The sequence below is a fragment of the Silene latifolia genome, chromosome 6, assembly GCF_048544455.1.
Source record: "Silene latifolia isolate original U9 population chromosome 6, ASM4854445v1, whole genome shotgun sequence".
Lineage (NCBI taxonomy): Eukaryota > Viridiplantae > Streptophyta > Magnoliopsida > Caryophyllales > Caryophyllaceae > Silene > Silene latifolia.
In genome coordinates this window covers 131683642-131702340 of record NC_133531.1, presented here as the reverse complement: position 1 = coordinate 131702340, position 18699 = coordinate 131683642, and the positions used below count along the sequence as shown (strand labels likewise).

General features: G+C 38.1%; 2 non-coding genes across 2 annotated transcripts; one reads left to right on the top strand and one right to left on the bottom strand.

The window, feature by feature from the left end:
* The first annotated feature begins 765 nt into the window (after positions 1 to 765).
* Positions 766 to 873, top strand: LOC141589526 (small nucleolar RNA R71). Its single transcript, XR_012520460.1, has one exon. It is a non-coding gene; the product is annotated as a small nucleolar RNA R71 (small nucleolar RNA).
* A 17515-nt stretch (positions 874 to 18388) lies between these two features.
* Positions 18389 to 18495, bottom strand: LOC141588958 (small nucleolar RNA R71). Its single transcript, XR_012519923.1, has one exon. It is a non-coding gene; the product is annotated as a small nucleolar RNA R71 (small nucleolar RNA).
* Positions 18496 to 18699: the final 204 nt, after the last annotated feature.

Genomic DNA, 18699 nt, shown 5'->3' with positions numbered 1-18699 from the left:
ATTCGATTACTCAGACCGTATCTCATTTAATCACATTTCAATTTGATACGTAAATTTTACTTCCAAAATCGTCCGTCAATTTTCAAGTAATTTAATTAACTCGTAACATTATACGATTAATTAAATTATCAATTAAGAGTGTTGCCCTATAGGTATGACCTAGGGGGTCAACTGATCACCACCGTCGCACGACAGTAATGTCAAACTCTAGTCAGCCAATCATTACCGATATATGTTGACTAGTTGACAGTAACAATATTACTTCCCAATTGTATTCTTTACAATGAGATTTAAACATGTGATCATCATGATCAATAGTCGTGATCGCATTATTGTCGGAGGACACATATTCCAACATTCACTTGATCCCCTACATTCACTTTGGTCATTACCCAAAGTTCCACAATTCTCACATACTCCACTTGGAATTGATGAAGATGCCACCATAGCATTAACATGTTGCTTGGGTGATTTGGAGGCTTCTTCAAGTTTAGCCATAGCCTTCTCAAACTTCAAATTAATGGTATCAATATGTGCACTAAGTTGAGCACCCAATTGAGTAATGGAGTCCACTTCATGCTTTCCTCCTCTAGTAGCCTTCCGAGGTCTACTATATTGTGAGTTACGGACCGCCATTTCCTCAATCTTGTTCCATGTTTGATTGCCATCAACTTCGGTAAACATACCATTTGATCCCATATTGAGAATGTTTCGGGAGTCTTCATATAGACCGTTCCGAAATTGTTGTACAAGGAACCACTCGCTAAGTACATGGTGTGGACAAGATTGACAAGTGTCCTTGAATCTCTCCCATGATTCATACAACGATTCCTCATCCCTTTGTTTGAACCCGGTGATTTGGGCTCTCAACATGTTAGTCTTTTCCGGAGGATAGAATTTCTTGTAAAAAGCAAGTGCCAATTTCTTCCAAGAGTCAATACAAGGAGTAGCCTTATCTAGGCTCTTCAACCATTGTTTCGCGGAACCAATCAAAGAAAAAGGAAATAAGACCCATCAGATTTGGTCTTGAGTAACTCCGGTTTGAAAAATCGCATCACAATAGTCACAAAAAGTCTTCATATGAGAATGAGGGTCTTCACTAGGCATCCCCCCAAATTGACTTCTCTCAACTAGTTGTATAAATGCGTATTTTGCAATGAAATTAACGGTTAAATGTTGTGGTGTAGGAGTACCATTTGGTAGGTTCTCCTTGGTTGGTACGGAATGTGATGAAAATTTAGGCATTGTGGGTTGATTTTGTGGTTGATTTTGTGTTGGGTTATCCTCTCCTTCTCTTGCAAAAGGGTTGGTAAACTCAATGTTTGGTTGAATGCCCACAATCTCGCCAATACCTCTCAAAGTATTTAGAGCAAGTCTTCTATTGTTGGTCAAAGTTCTTTCAATTTCAAGATCAATGGGTAACAAGTTACCTTGTGATCTCCTAGACACGCAAAATATCAAACAACTTGAAAACAATTAGAACAAACCTTGAGGAGTTTAACTTTCCCAAGATAAAGAAAGACACAACTAAAAACAATTAAAGAAAATCAAATCAAGTTAACACCGTCCCCGACAACAGCGCCATTTTTGGTTCGTCGGTTTTGTTACTCGTCGTCAAAAGTTACCTTGACAAAAACAATATTTATAACTTCACAAACTAATCTACTCTTAGTAAAGGAGTAAGTAAAGGTCGGATCCCAAGGGACGGGTATTGATGTAGGATTTTCAATTACAAATAGTTGTGTCTAAGGGTGTCACAATTTGGGTTGAGGTAAGAGGTCAACTAAACTAACCAACAATATAAAAGTAAGTAAATAGAGCAAGCAATATGATTAAAATGAGATGTAAACAATTGATTAAAAGGCACTAGGGTGTCATGGGTTGATAGGGGATACATGGGAGTTGATTATACAAACATGTTCTCAAATTATAAGCAAGCAATTATTGTTGTGATGGGATCGAGTTAGTGTATGTCTTACAATCCCTAGGAAGATTTGGGTCCCGGGGCCGAATCGATTAGATTGTACAACACCTACAACTCAACTTAATCCTCCCTATTCAACATTATGCATGGTCTAATGAGACTCAAGTTGGTTTATGTCTTACAAGTCTCATTGAAAAGATAAGTGATGGGTAAAAAATGCAAGGATTCATAGGCTCGCATTTCATCAAACATAACATGTGCATAAGTTAAAATCACAACAAGCAAGCAAATAAATTATGTGAACATATTAGATTAAGCATTAATCATTCCCAATGTTGGTTTCCCCTAATTACCAATTAACCCTAGCTAAGAGACTACTCACTCATTATCAAGTTTAACATGCCAACAAGGTTGTCAATCAAATTAAAAAGGTAAAACATGATGAATGAATGGAAATGATTAACAATAATTAAAGCAAGGATTAAGAGGATTATACCTGTGGAGATTCCACAATAATAATGCAAAGAATAATAGAAGTACTTGATGATTGATGGAAGGTTGTCAATCTCCTAATAAACCCAAATAATCTTCAATTACCCAAAATAAAGGATGAACAATAGAGAAATTAAGGAAAGATTAAGAAATGAGATTTGTATTAAGATTAAATTAAGAGTTGATTACAAGATTAAGAGAGTATTAAGACTTGATTGAGATAAGATTAAGATGGCCTGCTAATCTAGGTAGTACAAAGGGGTATTTATACTAGAGATTAGGTACAAAGATTAGGGTTTCTAAGGGCTTAAATGACTATTAAGACCCTTAATAAAAGTTGAGGAAGTCCTCCTCTCCGTTTTGGTAGTCTCCAGGAAATGCGCTCGTCCCGAGCGTCTAGGCAGCATGCACGGTGGGTTCTGCAAGGGAATCCGAGCGGATCAGGGGAGCGACGCTCAGATTGGTTGGCTTTAAGACGAGCGTTTTGGCATCGGGACGCTCGGATTGCTGGGCAGGGAGCCGCTCGAATTGGCAGGGAGCCGCTCGGATCCTGGGTCAGGCACTTCTCTTTTCTTCTTTCTTCAAAAATCCTCGGGGATCTTGTTGAGGATGCAAGGATCCTTTCATCATTGCCCAATCTACTTTATTATCTATATAGGCCTTCTAGTATCGTCTTCTCTTTGATGCTTGATCATTGAATTCGATCAATTTAGCTCCATTTTGTCATGAAAATGCAAGGTTTGCACTCCTTTCCTACCAAGGGATCAAAACCTCAAAGAATATGCAAAATGGGAAACTAAAGATAGTAAATGACCCAATTATGCACTAAAAAACATAGGAACGAGGCTAATTCGGGGACTAAATATGCTCAAATATGAGTCACATCAAGCAGCTAATCAGAATTTCTCCTCTATGAATCCTCCTCCTATAACATGTATACATTAAATTACTACCAACACTACACAAAACACCCCAAACCCCCAACATTATCAAATTAGAGTTTCAAAGAAACTCAACCAAACGCTATAAAAAATATGCAAGGAACTTACCCTTGACACGATGATCACAACGGCGTAAAGAACGAGTTGATCCGACGAACCTAGCCTTGGGGATTTGCCAACAACGCGACGAGAGAGAACTACGTAACTTCTTTTTCTTTTGAAAGGTTTAGAAAGGTGAAAAAGTGATTAAAGAAAATGACGGAAACCTTTTATATTAATCTCGCGTTATTAGCAAAACCCGTCAAAACAACCCCGTAAAACACACTTACTCGATCGAGTAAGTGAGTTACTCGATCGAGTCCCTGACTTACTCGATCGAGTACCCTACAGGCAGACTATTGTTTTGCGTAAAAAGCTACTTCTTCGACAGAGTAAGCCCCACTCTAAAGAGTAGCCATAGACATAGAAAACCTTAGTATTACAAAAATGGGACTGAGCTGGGACGGCATTGGGTGGAAGTTGTTGTGGGTAGTGAGGGGGCCTTAGTGATGCTCATGGGTGGTGGAATGGGTGGCTTTGTTGGTCGGATTTAGGCGTCAAAAGGGGGAGGCACGAGTTGTTGTTGTTGTTGCTGTTGTTTACTGTTGTTGCGTCGTGGTGGCGACACCACCATCATGGTGGTCGAGGGTTGGGTCCACCGTGATCAGGGGGACCACGGTGGTTGTAGGCGGCTGTGGCGGTGAAGGAGTGTCGTGTTGTTGTTGTTGTTGTTGTTGTTGTTGTTGTGGGTTGTTATTGTTGATGTCGTTAATTATTGTTGTTGGTGTAAGTTACTTAATTCATAATAGTAATCTAAAATGTATATATAAAAACCATTTTGTTTTAGATGACCAAGATCTATGTTGCATGAATTAGATATTTAGCCAAGAGAGGAGAGTAAAAATGTTCCTTACATTAGTAGCCTCGGAAAATATGGGCACAACAAGATTTCCTATCTTTATTGTTCTTGAGCTTACAATAATGGGATGATCCTCCAAGAAATCCAAATCTCCAATGTAGAAGAACTCCTTTAGATTGCACCCAAGAACTTGCCACAAATTAGTATAAGTAGTATTAACTAGATACTACAAATATAACCCTTACTAATATTACTAACACCCTTTTAGTAATTATATAAATATTAGATTTTGTTACTAACTATTAATAAGGATTACTAATAATAATATTTAAGAGAGAGGTTGGAGAGATTTTCCACACAAAAGTTGTGGAATAAAAATGAGCAACAATTACTCAATTAGTGTGTGTGTGTGGGGGGGGGGGTGTTCTAGAGGAAAGAAAGAGTGAACCTTGAGTGTTGTGAGCATGATTAAATTAATTAGCATAGATAAGAGAAAAAGTAATTAGGAAGAACAAAAGAATAAGAGGCATGGTTGAGAATAACTATTGTGTCAAGGATGCCCTCTTTCTTATCAATTTACACGGCACCCATAGACCAACACGAGTCCATTTTGATTTTATAATTTGTCTCGCAAATGTATATAAATCATTCATTTTTATCATCTTATATGATAAAAACGTATCCTAGTTATTTCCGTCTTACAAAACTCATTATACGTACTTGTACATATAATATGTACCAACACTAATCGCATTAGTCAGTTAGTACAATTTTATTAATTGTTAATAATAAAATTCGTCTCCATTAATTTATTATTAAATTATCGCATAATTAAATAATAATTTCCATCGGCCCGAGTTCGTAACTCGTTCTCTCTAAATTAATCGACCAACTTTTTAGTCAATTTATCAAGGGACTAATTAAACTGTATCACATACAATTAATTAGATATTTATTGGGGATCATTCCTTTAGGTGTGACCAAAAGGGATCAGTTGATCACCGCCGTCATTCGACAATAACGTCAAACTCTAGTCAGCCAACCATTATTTATTTACGTTAATCAACTGACATGGATTACATAAATATAAGTATCCCTATTATATTCCTGTAATCAGATTTAATTTGTATACGTACTCTTAGGCCTGGAATTTCGTACTACTGACAGGATAGAATTCTACCCTGGCCTGACGTTCAGGGCAGGTCCATCAGGGTAGTCTAAGTTTAGCACCAGTCGATGAGCCTAGACTCCCGCATCATCTTCAGGATCAAGTTCAACCCTGGCCTAACAATCAGGGTGTCAGGACGTCAAGCCATCATGGTGTCAGGGCGTCAGGCCATCAGGGTGTTAGGCTATCAGGGTATTAGGAGACAGGCACCAGGCCGGAGAGGACAACGGTCAAGTGTAAGGTCAACATTGACCTTACACTTGACCAAGTCATGAATAATTATATATAAGATTTCTACAACATAAATATGGTCATTAAGAGGAAGATTTGGTCATAAAGAAGCAGCATTAATAGGCATTAATGCGCAATAAAGACAGCAATTAAGGAGGAATATTCAGCATTAAGTACAAAGATTTGGCAGCCGTTCAACTAGAGCTTATATAAGGAACATTTGGGAAACACTTTGGAGATCATCATCACAGGACGAGATATACTTCAACATATACAACACACTCTCTACAAGATTACAAGCCACACAACACTTAGAGAAATATTACATACATAGATCTATTAGCATACTTATATTCTCCCAATTACATAGTGAAATCCTCTCCAGGCTTGGTGCCCGTGGTTTTTTTCCCATTCAAGGGTTTTCCACGTACAAATTCCTTTGTCTTATTATTTACTTTATTTGCATTGGTTTTATTATCATCGACCCTGCCTAGGTATGATCACGATAATAGCGAAATAGGATAATACTAGTTAACCCCCATACTATTCTACCCTGGTCATATTTTCAGCCTTGCGTAAAATATGGACAAAACAATTAGCGCTCCCCGTGGGGCAACTAGTTTATTAATCCTACAAAAATGTTCACAAGATATTTTCTTGTCACAAGTTTGAGAACCTTGAGAAAAATTGTTACAATGGTTTTTTACAACCCTCGTTTGGAACGAAGAAATGCTAGATCCGAGGGAAAAATTACTAAAACAAGTCAAAAGTCCTTCCAACGATCATAAGTGTTACAATCTCTGGTGTTGCCTAAGGAGAATTCAAGGGCATATTTGTCACCAAAGAAATTCAAAGATAAGTTTTTCCTTTACCTAATACATGTTTTGCAAAGTATAAGAAATATATCTTAAAATTTTGGTATTTGCTTTTATTCTATGGTGAATTTTCCTAATTATAATAATTTGATGTTTTTAGGAAATGAAACCTTGAACTTTGAAAATTCAAGCATGGCAGGGCAATCCAGTCCTGATCGTGATAGGCTTCAAAGTCAGTTCTGGACAGTATCAGGGCAGGCCCCAGCGTCATTACAAGTCTGACCAATCGGTTCAACCCTGAACGACTGTACAAAGCCTGAGATTAGACACAAGGAGATTTATATCACTCAGCGTGGTGCACCCTTAGTGGAAAGAGACTGAGGAAGGAATAAAGTGATCAATGTCAATGAAGAAAGAGTTATCAAAAATAATGTTTCTCGCTTAATTAAGCCTGACTGGCTTTAAAGATCCAATCAGGACAGGGTATGCTGACCGACAGTATGAAATGCACTAACACAAAAATAAATCATAAAAGGTATTTAAGTGTTATTACTGCACAAGTAAGTCGTATCCTTCACATAACTTTTAAATAAATATGTCATCATAGTACATATTCCAAGGTAGATATGAATTAAATATTTTTTTAGTAGTGACCATATTACACATGATAGTTTTTGGGCAGTCTTGATATGCCAGGGTCAGTCAAGCCTATCATGACCTGGCTGATCATGAAAAAATAAATCGACCAAGCCTGACCTGGTTGACTTTTTGAAGAATGAATTAACCTGTCATGACTAGCCTACCCTGATATGCTTAGATCTGTTATCATACTACTATTATGAATCCTTACATGATTACTAATTAACATTTCCTTATTATATATCAAGCATGTCTAATATGATATTAGAACCTTTGATCAATAGAATTTTTAATATTAAAATGTTACACACATTACATAACATGAACGTTTGGAGACATAATCTATCATGGCCTGCTAGTTAACATGGTTGTGATTTATAATTCATGTATATCATTTATAAGCTACTTGTGATATCCTTGTAAGATATTTCGGTCCTACCAAGTGCAACCTTATGTGACATGCGGTAAGTTTATGAGTTACATGCTGACCAAAGGAGACATAACCGTCAGCCCTGAACGGATTCAAGCAATACTGGAGTTCCAAATTACCAAAACCTGTCAGGGGCATCCAAAACTGACAGGGCGGATTCTGACCTGAACAAAAATCAGCCCTAGACTGTTATTTTGAAACCTTAAAGCCTTCCGAGTCAGGTAAGTTCCTTACCTAGCAATTACAGTACCCAGTTAGGGGCATATGTGTAGCATCATCCTGCATGGAAATAGATTAGGTATGAGTACCCTGACATGCATGTCCTAATAAGATCTCACTCCCCGATTCTCAGGCCCAAATTAGTAATTTTCTAAAAAAAAAAGAGATAAATATATACATATACATATATATATATATATATATATATATATATATATATATATATATATATATATATATATATATATATATATATATATATATATATATATGGCTTTGCTTGATCTCATTTTGATAAAATTGGAGTATATGCTGATGTTATCACCTATAGGCTCAATATTGATATATCTTTGAAGTCTGTGCGGCAGAAACAACACAAATCCGCCCCCTGAAAGAAATATAAACATCTACGAGGAAGTCAATAAACTCCTGAATACGAGGCAACATTTCCGAGGATTAGAAGCTATATTTATCATCGTCTCCATTTTTACTGGCCAAGCCAAGGAAAGGAAAACCCCCGCCGGTTTATCCCTCTCTCATTGATAATACTGTCAGTGCCTAGTGATGCCCGTCGTTGTGTGCACCAAAGATAAAATTTATAATACCTATTAAAACTAACAGAAGCTAGTGGTAACAGGGTCGAACCACAGGGAGGCGATGCAATTATTAATTGTCTATTTAAGTCTTAAGGTAACTATTGAGTGGGGGTTTGATTTGGATTGGTCTATAACTAATGACAATAAATAAAAAGTAAACTAAATAAACGGACGAAAACAGATATTAAAAGGGTGCAAGGATGGTCGATTCACTATAGTTTCGGGGGCAGAATACTAAGTAAGTCTAAAACAAACACGTGAGACGGGAAATTAAGAGATCCTCTCGGTCCACTCTCACAGGTAGCATCTTTCGATCTCGCTACAGGTCCCTAATATCACTAATACTAACTTTCGTCCTGAAAAGTGACTAAAAAGGCTAAATTAACTCATCTCTCGATCTTATTAAATTAGTCGTCTTAATTAGGTAGGCTATCTCCCTTCCCTATCTTTCGATCTTTATTGGGTCGGTCAATTCCTAGGCATTCAACTAGTCGCGTGCACTCGATTCGTCAAACATAGCAATTTAATTAATTAAAACGAAGGTAATCTCAGCGTGGCCAGTCGATCGACCAGGGAGCCCAGTCGATCGACCATGGCGCGATTAAGGTCACTTTTCTAATGCCGCCTACTCCTACGGATTCCCTACATCCTAGCACAGGATATTTAGCTACTCATGACTATGATGAAAACAACAACAAGATTAAAGAATAAAACTACTGAATTCATGCTCGAAATAATCAAATAAACAAATGACATAAAACGATAATTTTGGCTTCGGGAAACTAATCTAGCAATTCTATACTACGAATGAAAGCAATCAAACTGAATATTAAAACAGATGAATACCGTGTAGAGGGATTGCAGGACGAAGATCCAAAAACCGAATGCAAAAGTAAATTGAATTGGATATGAAATAATCTTTAAAACCCTAAATTACTGATGATAAAACTAGACTAAAGCTTGATAAAAACCGAATCATTATTCTGAATGCTAAAGCTACGTTATATAGGAATACAACGTAGTTCTTATTCCAAAACCTAACATATCATGGGCTTCTAACTTCTCGATCTTTATATTCACGTCAGAACTAGCGGCTTGGTCGATCAACCATAGTGACCGGCCGATCGACTGAATTATGCTGAACAGTAGCTTCTGGGGATCGTGCATCGGTCGATCGACCATATGGGGCAGTCGATCGACTGATGTAGCTGGTAGTCTGCTTCTAATTCTTCATAAAGTTGTCTTTTAGGCTTCGAAACGCGCACCAAGTTCATTTCTCGAGTCTCTTCTCCATGTCAAATGCAATGCAAGGTACTGGGGGACGGATTTAGCTCAATATCCACCCATTTCCGCATAAATCTGCAATATTACATAAAAATACGAAAGTAGACGAAATGGGGCAAATAGTAGCATAAACTACACAAATGAGCCCTGAAATGCGTGTAAAATGGGGTGTAAAACATCATATAAATGACACGCATCACCTAGTTAAAGTACAGGATGGTTAGCAACACCCTGTCTACCATGTAAGTAAAAATCTACTAGATACTGAAATGAGGTATGATTTACTTGAAAAATATGTTTTAGCTTTAATTATATCGTAAACCAAGTTGCGCCTTTATTTTGAGTCTCACACTATATTAGTTAAGACTAACCTACCCATAAAAGTTATCCTGCGAAAACCTGAACTGTCAAGCAGGGTGGCCAAATGGTCAATCCGGCTTAGCACCTATGATATCACTTTTGAACCCAGGACATCAATCAAATCACAGGCCTTAGCAGACTTTGTGGCTGATTTCAGCCCTAACCTGAAATTAGACCTGGCCAAGGCAGTTAACCAATTAGAAGATAAGACCTCAGACCAAGAATGGACCTTGTTCATATATGGGGCATCAAATGCCAGGGGGACAGGGTTAGGATTAGTGCTTAAATCGCCACAGGAAGACATGATAGCTTAGGCTGTAAGCTGTGAATTCAAAGCCACCAATGATAAGGCTGAGTATGAAGCCTTCATAGTAGGACTCAAGGTATCTCTAAACCTCGGTGTTCAAAACTTAAAGGTAAAACTGAGTCACTGTTAATTGTAAATCAAATAAAGGGAATTTATACGGCTAAGGATGCAAAAATGATTTCGTATTTAGAATATGCAAAAAACCTTACCGCTAAATTTGCTTTATTTGACATTGAACAAATACCTAGAGACCGAATAATCGGTGATGCCTTGCTAGCCCCGATTCGGACTTCATCCCTGTAATTTTTAAAAGGTATCTATTCTCGCATTTACTTGAACATGCCATTAGCAAGCTCGACAGTGAACCCACAATACTGACAATGATTCATAGACTAAGCCTTATTATGATTGGTTCCTGCGAGATATATTACCCTAGGGAAGGCATATGGCTAAGAGCATTTAGAATTATAGCTTCTACCTATTTTATCATCAATGATAATTTGTTTAAAAGATTTCAGGTCAGATCATACTTGAGATTTCTCATACCATATGAAGCAAAGCAAAGTTCTCAAGACTGGCTATATTGGTCAAACCTGAGGGATGACTGCCTGGACTACAACATGAAATGTGAAGCCTGCCACAAGCATGCTCCAACTATTCATCAACCGTCTAAGTTATTACATCCAATCTCTACACCCTAGCCATTTGTGAAGTAGGGGCATGGCTAACCTAAAGCAAATGGTCAAGCTGAATTAAATGAAAAGGTGGTCGTCAAAACAAAAAAATTGCCAGTCTGGCCAAACTCCTTATTCATTGGTTTAGTGTTGTGAATAAGTCATCCCTGCTAAAATCCATGTAGATATGGTTTGAATATTTTTGAAGCAAATATTAGCCTGACCCTAACAGATTGAAGAATCTTACATGCTACAAACACTGCAAGGAAACATGATTCTAATATCTTGGAATGTCATCCACCTAAAAGCACAATCATACTTGTGGTTATTTCTGCCCTGCATGTCCTAGGTAAAAATTCCAAACTTACTCATCTGAATGTGTGCTATGCCGTGCCTTTTCTGAAACATGTTACGTGAGAATATGCATTCTTTTCCTGCCTATGTGTTTGCATTTCACATGCTAGATGTTCTAACCAAATTTGTTTTACTTGAATCCTGAACAATTATACATGATAAATGTTTATATGCATAAATATTCAGGATTGAGGGCTACTCTATTGTATATCAAAAATATGAAAACAAAACTTTGCACTTAACTGTGCCTGACGAGTTGGTAACCACCACCAGATACAGTAAATGTCAGGACCAATCAGGCATGAAATAAAGCCTGACCTGACTAGGTTTACTGCCACGGATTACAACCGGCTGGACGCAGCAAGGCAGGTGCAAGGGTGTTCTCTCCCAACCACTTAGTCTAAATGCCCTCCTGACAGGCCGAATACCAAGCCCTCCAGCTAGGCAGGGGACATAAGCCCTCCTGACAGGCCGGTTTTCCCACCCCTTCAACCAACATGGCTAAAACCATACTTGGTTGAATTACTCACGACAGTTTAAATAACATGACAAGATCAAAAATGTCTTACAGGTTAACAAAGTAAAGATTTTGACAGGTCCTTAGAATTGGAAAAACAAAATTCACAGGTTTGAATAAAACAGGTTAACAAGTTTGAAGAAAACAGGTTTAACAGGCTAACAGGTTTAAAAAGAATGACCAGATTAAACAAAGCAAGCCTGAAAGACGATCTTTAGATCATCAATAAAACCCTCGTAGCAAAATGTATATCCATCCTATCAGGGATAACCTCCATGACTAGGACCAACAAAATATAAAATTGTCTTTACAAGGACATTCCCCCGGGGCAAATGTACAAAATGATTAATGATTCTATCAAGGACATTCTCCTTGTTGGATAAAATACCACTGTTTGACATTGCTGCGAATGACATCCCTCTTATCAGGGCTAGATACTAACACCGATCAGAAATTATACCTCACCTGGCCGAGCGCCATAATTCTCCTTTCTCAAGAAACATACTATCCTTCATCGACTCAGGATACTTTTCCAATATAATCCTTGTCTTACCCTGCCTTGTCGCAACAATGAACATTGACTCACATACTCCGCGAATACACTTGATGAAAAAGCAAACATTACTTATTCATATGGTGGGGCAAAGACAAGCCAGGTCAACTGTACGTAGGCTACATGACTGAATCATACGCACAAGGTAACATACTGAATATACCGAGTAGGAATGACAGGGGCATCAGTCAAATCAATTAGCTTATCAAGATCAGCTCTAGTATTGAAGACAGGCCAACCACCTGTGAACTTTCCTGCTTGACTTTTGCAAGCCTAGCATTCAAGTCCTCTATGCCGAAATTGACAATTCTGAGAAAAGAAAACCTTACTGCCAGAAGTTGAAACCCAAGCAGCCTTAACATGCTTAGGAACCTTGAGAAACCCCCGGCTTGAAAACAACGAAGAAAGCATTCCACCCTGCAGCAGAATGGCCACGACCTCTCCACAAGAGGAATTGCCAGGAAAGTAGTTACCCTCGCAGAAGGATACTTAATATTGCTCACCGAATCATCCACTACAAAGGGTACATCCTGTTAAATATTTCCTGCTTTCCTTTGTACTAACAAAATTTGTGCAGGACAAACAAAAGTTGAAGGGTACTTACCACCAACGCATGCATCATAATTGAGATACGCCAGGTCAGGCCCAACCAAGTTGGCCCTGATACATATAACCAGTCCACCCAAATGGGAGAATTTTCAGGAATCCATACGTCAGAATAAGCAGGAATGATCCGTTCATCCTTCAAAATTTTCTCAAACTCAGGTTTGAGACGATTGGGTAAAGAGTGTTGTTGGTCAAGAGCCTTCATCGACTTAAACTCAAATTTTTGTAGAAGATGGTGACCTTATCAACAGCTAGAGCAGGGGATGCATCTCCAAAAGTGATGGGTTGACTTCCAGAAGATTCAGGCTTATTTTCTGAAATATTTTCAGAGTTTGGGACGAAAGGTGTGACAAGAGCAACAACAACCCTGGTTGAATTTCTTTTTACAACCATAGTCAGATTTTCTGGAAATTTCTGGGAAAATAGACGAAGGTTGAAGATAAAGATCGAAGAAAGATTGGGATAATTATAGAGGAATTGATCAAGTTTTGATGGATAATAAAGCATGAATTGAAGAAATTATTTATAGACGGTAATGATTGGGATTTACTGTAACTAGCCGTTTTCTTAATGATAAAGCACGCTGAATCATCCTAGAGAAGTTATCCAAAGATGAAAAGAGAAGGTTATCTCCTCACTACTGGCCTAACCCAGCGATAATAAGGAGATAAGGGGCAATTGTTGGGCCTGGAATTTCGCACTACTGACAGGATATAATTCTACCTTGGCCTGACGTTCAGGGCAGGTCCGTCAGGGTAGACCAAGTTTAGCACCAGTCGATGAGCCTAGACTCCCGCATCATCTTCAGGATCAAGTTCAACCCTGGCCTAACAATCAGGGTGTCAGGACGTCAAGCCATCAGGGTGTCAGGGCGTCAGGCCATCAGGGTGTTAGGCTATCAGGGTATCAAGAGACAGGCACCAGGCCGGAGAGGACAACGGTCAAGTGTAAGGTCAACATTTGACCAAGTCATGGATAATTATATATAAGATTTCTACAACATAAATATGGTCATTAAGAGGAAGATTTGATCATAAAGAAGGAGCATTAATAGGCATTAATGCACAATAAATACAACAATGAAGGACGAATATTCAGCATTAAGTACAAAGATTTGGCAGCCGTTCAGCTAGAACTTATATAAGGAACATTTGGGAAACACTTTGGAGATCATCATCACAGGACGAGATATACTTCAACATATACAACACACTCTCTACAAGATTACAAGCCACACAACACTTAGAGAAATATTACATACATAGATCTATTAGCATACTTATATTCTCCCAATTACATAGTAAAATCCTTTCCTGGCTTGGTGCCCGTGGTTTTTTCCCATTAAAGGGTTTTCCACGTACAAATTACTTTGTCTTATTATTTAGTTTATTTGCATTGCTTTTATTATCATCGACCCTGCCTAGGTATGATCACGATAATAGCGAAATAGGATAATACTAGTTAACCCCCATACTATTCTACCCTGGTCATATTTCCAGCCTTGCGTAAAATATGGACAAAACACGTACTATTGTGGAGGACACTAACTCCAACAATTTCCCACTTGTCCGATACATGGCGTGCGTTACCAATTCTCTTATCCGTTTTAATCTCCCACTCAATGCAAGGTGTCTTTCAGGTCGCACTTGCACATGAACATATTGTGAGTGGTTTTATTGATCGGGAGTGTGACTGCAAGACCGGAAAAATCTACCATAGATTACTTCCGAGCGTGGCCACGCATTTCCAGTCACAACTCCTTGAGTGGCCCTAAGATATTGAAACCCAACGTGGGTGAACAATTCATGTATGCCCTATCTATCTTCGCTCAATACAGATCACCATGGCCCAGTACATGCCCTTGGGCCTCCTTTCACGGCACGACTTAGGACTAAAACCAAGGTCACTCGAAAACTGCACTGACTCAGATAATAGTCTCCAGTCAAAAGAATTGACTCATAGAAATATCATAGAAGTCCCAGCCACGATCATGCGTCTTTAATAGAACTAAGGGACTCTATAAATGGTCCCTGTCCAACAAAGTGTCATACAGTCTGCCTATGTAATCGACCAGTCATCTCTATGACCTCATGGTATAGAACCAACCATCGGCCGACTTACAATCTAGTCACTCTGAGACGTCACCTCATTAAGTGACTAGGGAAAAAATACAAAGTTCATCTTTTTCACTTGAATAGGGTTCATGTTGTCATATAGCCTATTCATATAAATAGAGTATTGAAATTTAATCATATTAAAATAAAGAATTCATAAATGAAAACTTAAATAATGAGTGTGATTATCATATATATAAAATTGATACTATATCCAATTATTACATATCCATATTCTAAAGAAATTCTGGTAATCGTCTCAATCCCAATGCGATGACATGACCATCATGCTTAGCCTTCGATAAAGGCTTCGTTAAAGGATCAACAATATTATCGTCTGTCCCAACCTTACAAATGTCAATTTCCTTCCTTTCCACGTAATCTCTTATTACATGATATTTCATTTCTATGTGTCTGGATTTATTACTAGATTTGGGCTCTTTAGCTTGAAAGATAGCCCCACTATTATCACAATACAGAGTGATATGGTCTTCGGCAGTAGGGACTACTCCTAGTCCTTCCATGAATTGCCGAATCCAAAAATCTTCCTTTGCACCTTCAGGCGCTTCTAGGTACTCAGTTTCTGTTGTAGAATCCTTAGTGACGCTTTGCTTGAAACTCTTCCAACTAAAAGCTCCTCCATTACACATAAAGAGATAGCCGTATTGGGATTTCAAATAATCCCGATCGGTTTGGAAACTAGCGTCCGTGTAACCTCTTACACTCAACTCAGTTTCTCCTCCAAACACTAAGAACGAATCCTTAGTCCTTCTCAAGTACTTAACGATGTTCTTCACGACTATCCAGTGACTCTCACATGACTTGGCTTGGTAACGACTCGTCATGCTCAAAGCATACGCGACGTCGGGACGAGTGCAAATCATAGCATACATGATAGACCCAACAACGGAAGCACATGGGATGGTCTTCATGTGTTCAATTACCGAGGTGTAGAGGGAGATTGTGACTTGCTCAAAGTGATCCCTTGACCCATAAGAAGAAGGCCTCTCTTGGAGTCCTTCATATTAAATCGATCAAGAATCTTATCAACATGAACTTCTTGACTCAATGCTAGTATCCTCTTGGACCTATCCCTATAGATCCGGATACCCAAAATGCATTGTACCTCTCCCAAGTCCTACATCTTGAAATGATTCCCTAGCCACTCCTTAATAGAAGTGAACGTTGGTACATCATTCCTGATGAGCAATATGTCATCCACATATAAGATAAGGAAAACAACTTTACTCCCACTAAACTTCATTTATAAACAAGGTTCCTCAACACTTAGTGTAAAACCATATTATTCAATAACATGTGATGAGTCATAATTATATGCATATTTATGTCCCCCCTTAATTACTTTTGATACGGTTTTTGTGCTAGTTTATATTAATTACATGTCTTTTATGTTAGAATGTCGATACTTCTGCTATTTGATGTTTAATACCGGATTGATGCATTTGAGGAACAAAGGAACGAAATGGGCATCGCGGAGTGGGCATGAAGGAATACACGAAGCATGGCACGGGAATCCATAAGAATGATGGAAGAGAAGTTAAGAAGACAACACGAAGGAAGGAGCTGAAAAGGGATCCTCGATCCACTGGAGCTGGGCTCGATCGAGGAAGTTGGTGACTCAATCGAGTAAGACCAAGCTCGATTGAGGATCCACTTAATTCCATAATTTCTGCAATTTTTCTTAAGTCGGTTATGTTTTACTATAAATATTTAAATTCTACCCTAAGTTAAAAGGCCTTTTGGACACCTTATTTTTTCCGTAGTTTCGTACAACTTCTGTAAAACTCTCTTAGAATACTCTTAGTTTTGTTTGTTTATTATTCGCTTCGGATCTATTGCCTTTATTTATGGTACTCTTTAATCTTTCCTCAATTATTAGTATTATTGAATTGTTATTCATCTTCTATTGTTCATCATGTTTTTTATTATTCTTATTGTTGTTATTTCCTTTATCACGAGTAGCTAAATCTATTATCTATGGTGAAAGAGGATCTAGGTTGTTAGAAAAATGGTTATTAATGAAACTATTGTTAAATTGCTTTCTATTGTTGTTCAATTATTGTTCTACTTCTAATTCATTACTTATCAGAATTGATTAATTATTCTCGTATAAACTAGGATTTTCACCTACTGGGTTAAGACTGGTATAGCCCAAGATAATTGAATTAGACCTACTTAATAATAGCAATCACATGTTAAGTTTAGATCCAAAGAGACATATTAGAATCGACAGATCATATGACTTTCAACAATATAATTTGCTTAATTAATGAATTAAACCTTACCCTTGGATGACTACCTAGTGAACCTGATCCCTAGACTCTTTAATATTATTGTTATTCATCCTTTATTTACTTTGCAATTAGCTGTTCGAAATCAAACCAATCAAAATCCCCATAAATTGTTACCTTTAAGACGAACTTAAATATAAACAAACTAGATTAATTACCTCGCCTCCCTATGGATTCGACACTTTCTTGCCACTAGCTACCAGTTAGTAGTAATTTAGGATTTATTTTGATAGGCCAACGACTGAAAATAACCTTATCAAATTTGGCGCCGTTGCTCGGGAGGGCAACAATTTTCTTGTTTGTTTATTTTTGTCTTTTGTCTATGAGAGTATCGGTTTCTTGAGACAGTTTGATCTTTTCTTGTTGTTTTCATGTATGCCCAGGTCTAACAGGTTAGAGATTATACCTTTTGATCCCGAGCCAGAGAAGACTTTTCGGCAGAGACGAAAATTTCAAAGAGAAGTAAGTCAGGTGGAAGACTTGAGTACACTTGACTACGAGCGGTATACGTTTGCAGAAGATTCGTCCTTTAAAGAGGACACACTTATTTCTGCACCCATGGTTTCTACAACATCAAAGATGCCGACCATAGCATGTCATTCCGAATCCACAGTTGATTCTATTCCTAAAGGTTTTAAGCTCCCTACCACTGATAAGGGGACTTTTGAGATCAAACCATCATATATAAGCCTAGTAGAGAGGAATTTATTTGGAGGAAAAGTTGGAGAAGACCCCGCCAAGCACATGGAGAAATTTGTTACATATTGCTGTTCTATTCCTTTGACAGCTGAGGTGACTCAAGATCAAGTCAAACAAACTTTATTTCATTTCTCTTTAAGAGATGATGCAGCTGAGTGGCTTCGTGACTTGGATATGGAGACCGATTCGATCACTAACTGGACTTCATTAGCTCTTGCATTCTACAAGAGGTATTTTCCACCATATAAGACTAATGCTCTTAGAAGCCAAATTACATGTTTTAAGCAAGGTCCTACTAAGGTTATTAATGAAGCATGGGTTCGTTTCAAGAGGCTAGTTTGATCCGTTCCTCATCATGGCTTCCAAATTTGGTTCCTTTGCAACCAATTTTACAACGGGTTGTATGATGATCATAGAGCCTTGCTTGATTCAGCTCCCAATAGAAGATTCCAGGATAATACTAATGACGGTAATGCATGGAAGTTGATTGATCAGATAGCTACTCACACAGCTGAGTAAGGTAACCCAGAGGAAGTAAGAGAGGAAGTGGTTCAGATAACGCTATT